A 6,930-nucleotide genomic window follows, 5' to 3' on the forward strand; every position below is an offset into this window, starting at 1 on the left:
AAGAAGTATATGGCCACACAAAGACAAGTACTAAAATACACATAGCAGCTTTATTTATAATGATCCAAAATTGGAAACAATCCACATGTAAGTGTCCTTCAACAGTGAAGAGACAAAATGTGGTTCATCCATACAGTGAACTACTACTCAGCAAAAAAATTAGTGAACTTGTGATAAAAGGAAAAACATGGATAATTTTGGTAGAGGTTTAGTGAATAAAGTCCTACATAAAAATATACATTCAATATAATTCCACTTATATGATATTCTAGAATATGCGAAACTAATTTATGGTTTTAGAAATCCAGATAGTGATTCCCCTTATAGGATAGTGTGTGGAAGGGGCCATGAGAGAGTCTTCTGTGTGGGCTGGAAATGTTGTTGCTCTATCCAAGTTCACTTGAATTGTTCACTTTGTGAAAAATCTGTCAGCCAGGCTGGGCCTGGTGGCTCACACCTGTAATCCTAGCACTCTGGGAGGCTGAGGTGGGTGGATTGCCCTGAGCTCAGAGGTTTGAGACCAGCCAGAGCCAGAGTGAGACCCTGTCTCTACCAAAAAAAAAAAAAAATGTATATATATATTTCAGCCTGTAGACTTATGATTGGGGCTTTTTTCTTTTTCTTTTTTTTTTTCCTTTGAGACAGAGTCTCAAGCTGTCACTCTAGGTAGAGTGCCGTGGCGTCACAGCTCACAGCAACCTCCAAGGGCTTTTTTCTATATAAACACTAGGAAGTCCATATACATTAGGCTTGATCCCTGTTGTACACCTCAGTGACCACACCTTGGCATGCAGCCTGGTGCTGGGAGGCACCTGCATGTGAGCAGCCCAGTTCCAGCAGTCTTTCCCTACAGTGCACCCTCAGTGTGTCTGCAGGGGAGCTCTCTGACTAAACCCCTTTCCATATACAGCACAAGAATAGGGCTTCTCCCCACGTGCACCCTCTGGTGCCTCTTAAGGGCTGAGCAATACCTGAAGTCTATCTTGCAAGCCCCACACCTGCAGGGCCGCTCCCCTGTGTGGACCCTCTGATGGATGCTCAGGTCCTTGTTCCAGCTGAAGCACTTTCCACAGGGCTCACACTGGAAAGACCTCTGACCAGTGTGTCTCTGCCCAAAATGGAAGACCTGCAGACACCATGAAGATAGTATAGTGTGTACACTCAACAACCTCTACACTTGCCTGGGCTTCACCAGTGACTCAGGAGTCACATGTGATACCAGTGATACCAAATTCACACCTATGACACTTCTATCTTTAAGAACTGGGGCTGTAGCTCCCACTGGGACATGAAAAGGAAAAAATAACATCCCTAAGGGCCTTCTGGCCCACAAAACATGAATTATCTTTTGCAGATCCTTACAGAGCTTATTAGAAGTGAGATAATTCCTAGCTTTGCCACCAAGAGGCAAGTTCCCTGAGGAAGGCCATTTAACTCCATAGCACCTGGGAACTCAGAGAATCTGGTGAAGGCTTTGAGGTTTGGAGTTTCTCAGATTCAAAAAGGGGGTGATTCTTTGGTAATCCATTTGAGAGACTAGCTAGGGACCTGGCCAACTGTGGTGGCCACACGATCTGCCCATCCCTCTAATAACACATACTTTGGCTCATTTCTAGAAAATCTCTCACCTCTCAGACAGTGGTAAAAAGTGGCCTCACTAAGTGAATTTACAACAAAAGTGGGGGTAGATGGCTGTGGTCCCCCTCCTCCAAGTCTAAGCTACCCCTCCAAACCCAAGCATGCCAGAACCCACTATCACCCTAAAGATCCAAAGGCATGATCTCCATTGTATCTTAAACTCAGGAGTACCCAGTTCCTGCTTCTTTCCCAAACCTGAACGCACAGATCTAGCCCCCACAAAATCTTCAGGACATATAGCTACAGATGCTCCCCACAAGCCCCTGGACCTGCCTCACTGCCCTCTTCCCACCCATCTGGGGTTGCATTTTGCACCCGCATGAAGAGTGAAGAAACCAGAGTGGTAATGGTGGGGAATGAGAAAATAAAACACACAAGAGACAAAGATCACACAAGAGCGAAAAATGATGGAGCCAGAAGGTCTGGCGCAGCTGAAGGCTGCAGCCAGCACCGAACAGTGTTAACAGCTTTATTTACATAGTATCTAGAGTAGGTTGCTATACTAACAATGTTGCAAATCAGCAGGGAGAGCGAGTGGGAATATTTTCATCTTACAAGGTTGAGGGGAAGTAATAGTACAAGGGATAAAGATTAACTTTAGGGAGAGAAGGCTACGTGCTTTTAGGCAAAAGATAGAAGCTATGTGACTTCTGGCAGAAGGAGCAAGGAGAAAGAACTATTGTTTTAGGAAGGGATAAGAAGCAGTTTGGGGGTCGTTCCTTGAACGCACCTCCCGGGCTGTGGGGGTCTTGCCACCTACAATCCGCACTCCACAGTTACCAGTGTCCTAGCTGTACCCCAAATCAAAGCGTTGGGCTTGGGCTGCGCCCTAAATCCAAACATCCCTGGCCCCTGTCATGCAATTCAGATTGCCAGGTATACCACCAACCTACGCAGCCATCTGTCCCCACCTCACCAAAAGCAAGCTGTTCCTTGAGTCCGCCCCCAAACTCCGCGGCCCCTGGGTGCCTGGCTTTCTTCCTCTCCCCTTCGCATGACCAGAGGATCCCCGCCTACTATTGCTGTAATCAGCCCAGAAGATTAGAAGATTCACTCCTCCAGGAGTCCACCTGGAGCTCTCCGGCGTGGAGGTCGCCACTGGGACTTCATGGACAGCCCCTCCTAAGGACTAGTCCAGAGCATTCGCGAGGTGGACCAGGTAGTCTATACTTGTAGTGCCGGGCCGAGGAATCACTGGAGCCTGGAGGCTGGACTACAACTCCCAGCAAGGGCTGCGCGGGAGGGGTGCGCCTTCGAAGGCCCCGCCCCGAGGCGTGACGGGGTGGAGGCGGTGCTAGCGTCGCGGAGTTTAAAGTCCCGCCCCAAAGCCTCTTTTTGAGAGGGTTGGAGACCCAGACGCCTCCTCCCGCTGCTTACAATCAGTAATTTTAAAAACGTGCAATTCCTCTAGAAGTAGCTATATTTAAGCTTATATCATTTCGTTTAAATATTTGTTAAAATACGTTAAAAAACGAATATATATTGTGAACATTGTGTTCTTCCACAATATTTTGTAAATTCTACCTGCTGCTTAGGTAATTAATGTCTTATTTGGTTGTCGTTAGGTTGTTTCAAATTACAGACGTTACCTCTTTTGGGGGGATCCGGTTTTTGCCTTTTGCAAAGATTGCCGTTTTTACAAATTTGAGGGTCTGTAGCAACCCTACCTTAGCAAGTCTATCTGGGTCATTTTTGCAACAGCACGTGCTCACTTCTTGTGTCTGCCTCAGCTTTTCGTTTTGTTTTGTTTTTCAATAAAGCATATTTTTAAATTAACGTATGTACTTTTTTTACACATAATGATTGCACACTTAATAGACTACACGCTAGAGTAAACGTAATTTTTATATGCATAGGTAAACCAAAAAATTTGTGTGATAAATTTTTGTGACACTCTTTATTTGGGTGATCTGAAACTGAATCCAAAATATCTTCCAGGTATGCCTGTAAGGTATCACTGTGTAACTCAGACGTGAGGATACAATGTAATAACTGTTTGTTTGCATCAGTATCATTTTCCTAGGATAAATTCCAAGAAGTGAAATTACTAATTCAGAGTATGTATGTATGTATGTATTTATGTATGTATTGGGACAGAGTCTCACTGTCACCTGGATAGAGTGCCTATGGCATCATAGCTCACAGCAACTTCAAACTTTTTGGCTGAAGCTATCCTGTTGCCTCATCCTCCCAAGTAGCTGGGACTACAGGCGCCAGCCGCAATGCCCAGCTATTTTTAGAGATCGCATCTGGCTCTTGCTCAGGCTGGTCTTGAACTCCTGAGCTAAAGCAATCCACCTGCCTCAGCCTCCCATAGTGCCAGGATTACAGGCGTGATCCACCACACCCGGCCCCTATTTCTCAATCTTTTGAAAATTTCTGTTTGGGGCGGGCTCGGTAGCTGATGCCTGTAATCCTAGCACTCTGGGAGGCCGAGGTGGGTGGATTGCCTGAACTTACAGGTTCCAGACCAGCCTGAGCCAGAGTGAGACCTCTCTAAAAATAGCTGGGCGTTGTGGCCGGCGCCTATAGTCCCAGCTACTTGGGAGGCTGAGGCAAGAGAGTCGCTTGAGCCCAAGAGTTTGAGGTTGCTGTGAGCAATGATGCCAAGACAATGATGTCTCAAAAAAAATTAAAAAAAGAAAGAAAGAAAAGAAAAAACTACTTTTTGTCTAAGCATTGTGTGTGTGTGTTTCAATCCCGTCTTCATATTAACAGCATAAATCTTTCAAACTTTGTATTGGGTGGCCTGGGAGTTCACCTTGCTACTTCCTCACATCTCTCCTGATGATGAACTTACTTTTTGCTGGGTGGGGAATGATAGAGTCTGGTTCTGTCGCCTGAGCTAGTATGCAGTAGCATAATGGTACCTCACTGCAACCTCAAACTCCTGGGCTCAAGGGAGCCTCTTGCCTCAGCCTCCTAAGTAGCTGGGACTGTAGACTGGATGACTGTACTCAGCTAATTTCTCCATTTTGTAGAGACAGGGTCTTGCTCTTGTTCAGGCTGGTCTTGAACTCCTGAGCTCAAGCTATTCACCCACTTCGGCCTTCTAGAATACTAGGAGTACAGGTGTGAGCCACGATACCCAGTCTATAAAACTGTATCTCCTTATAGAAAAAAATAAAATGTGGCTCGGTGCCCGTAGCACAGTGGTTACAGTGTCAGCCACATACACCACGGCTGGCAGGTTCCAACCCAGCCCAGACCAGCTAAACAACAATGACAACTGCAACCAAAAATAGCCAGGTGTTGTGGTAGGCGCCTATAGTCCCAGCTACTTAGGAGGCTGAGGCAAGAGAATCACTTAAGCCCACGAGTTTGAGGTTGCTGTGAGCTGTGACACCAAGCTCCTCTACTGAGGGTGACATAGTGAGACTCTGTCTCAAAAAATAAAAAAAACAAAAAATAAAAAAAGAAAGAAAAATGTATTGGGTAATGATAAATTTCTATCCAATATGATTACACTGATTTCTGTATCTCAGGAACACTCTAATCCTAGGCAAACCAGGGCAATTGATCACCCTCAATTAATTCCTTGGTTAGATAGGAAACCCTCTAGATTTAGAAGGAACCATCTTTGAGAAAACTGGTTAGAGTAGTCAATTCAATTCAGGTTTGTGTTGATAATGCTTGGTTAAAGATTATCAGAGTAAATGTGCCAGGATCTTGGTCCTACATGGATTCATTGTAATTGAAATAAGAGACAATTTCAACATATTATAATAAGAGCCACCTCTATGGTAGAAAGAATATTTGTGGAAAAGGAAATTATAATTAACACAATCTGTTAACTATAAATTAACACATTGTGTGGGATAAACATGGGGTCTTGGGGCCAACCACTGAACACAGGTTAATGTGACCATGCTACTATTATACTCACAATATGTGCTACTAACTAGCAGAATTTGAAGTGTTTTGAGGCTGTTAAAGAAATTAGAATTTGGCTGTTTATTCTCTATTTAGGAAATGAGTGATTGGACTCTTGAGACAGACAGTATTCACAACTGTGGGCTTTTCTTTGTCCTTACATTGGATAGTTCTAGTATCTTAGGTAGTTTGTTTTTGCACTGCAAATTTATTCAAACCCCACCCTATATAAACTGAGAGAAAACTTATATACCATACAGTTCAGAGGGTTTTAGTTGTGAAATCTATAGCACTAATTCCACAATATTTTCGTTTCTCCCTCCCCCAAAATAAAGTTCTTTCAATTTTAAATATAAGGTTATTTCAATTTCTCATTTATAATGCTGTTGGTTTGTCACCCTTATTTCACCCCTGGAATCACTAAAGTTTGTTGCCTTTTTCTTTTTTTCTCCTATCAAGTGATCAAATTTTCTGTTCTTGATACAGTTTTTCTCCTTTCATTTACTTCTGCCTCTTTTTTTTTCAGTTTTTGGCCCATGCTGGGTTTGAACCCGCTACCTCCAACATATGGGGCCAAAGCCCTACTCCTTTGAGCCACAGGAGCCACTCTTACTTCTGCCTCTTTAATAAACACTATCCTCCGGTGGTGTCTGTGGCTCAGTGAGTAGGGCGCCGGCCCATATACCAAGGATGGTGGGTTCAAAAACAGCCCCGGCCTAACTCTGCAACAAAAAAATAGCCGGGCATTGTGGCAGGTGCCTGTGGTCCTAGCTACTCGGGAGGCTGAGGCAAAAGAATCACCAAAACCCAGGAGGTAGAGGTTGCTATGAGCTGTGATGTCATGGCACTCTACCGAGGGTGATAAAGTGAGACTCTGTCTCTAAAAAAACAAAACACTATCCTCTTCCCATAATTCCTTTTTGCTAGTTTTAGCTCCTTGAGCTCTATATTGATTTTATTTATAGTCTTTATAGTGTTTCAATATGTAAACAAATGGCATATTGTTATAAACTTTTTTTTTTTTTGAGGCAGATTCTCACTCTATCGCCCTGGGTAGGGTGCTGTGGCATCATCATAGCCCACAGCAACTCAAACTCTTGGGCTCAAGTGATCATCTTGCCTCAGACTCCCAAGTACCTGGGACTACAGGTGTCCACTGCGACACCAGGCTAGTTTTTCTATTTAGAGTAGCGACAGGCCTCACTCTTGCTCAGGTTGGTTTCGAATTCCTGATCTCAAGCTGTCTGCCCACCTCAGCCTCCCAGAGTACTAGGATTTACAGGCATGAGCCACCATGCCTGGCCTATAAACTTTGAATACAACTTTTACTGACAGGTTTTTCAGTTGTGATCTCCTTTTCATTCACATTTAAATAATGTGTATATCAGGGATTTATTTCCATAACCCATGTTAATAAAG

This window comes from Nycticebus coucang, chromosome 10 (assembly GCF_027406575.1).
Source record: "Nycticebus coucang isolate mNycCou1 chromosome 10, mNycCou1.pri, whole genome shotgun sequence".
NCBI classification, from domain to species: Eukaryota; Metazoa; Chordata; class Mammalia; order Primates; family Lorisidae; genus Nycticebus; species Nycticebus coucang.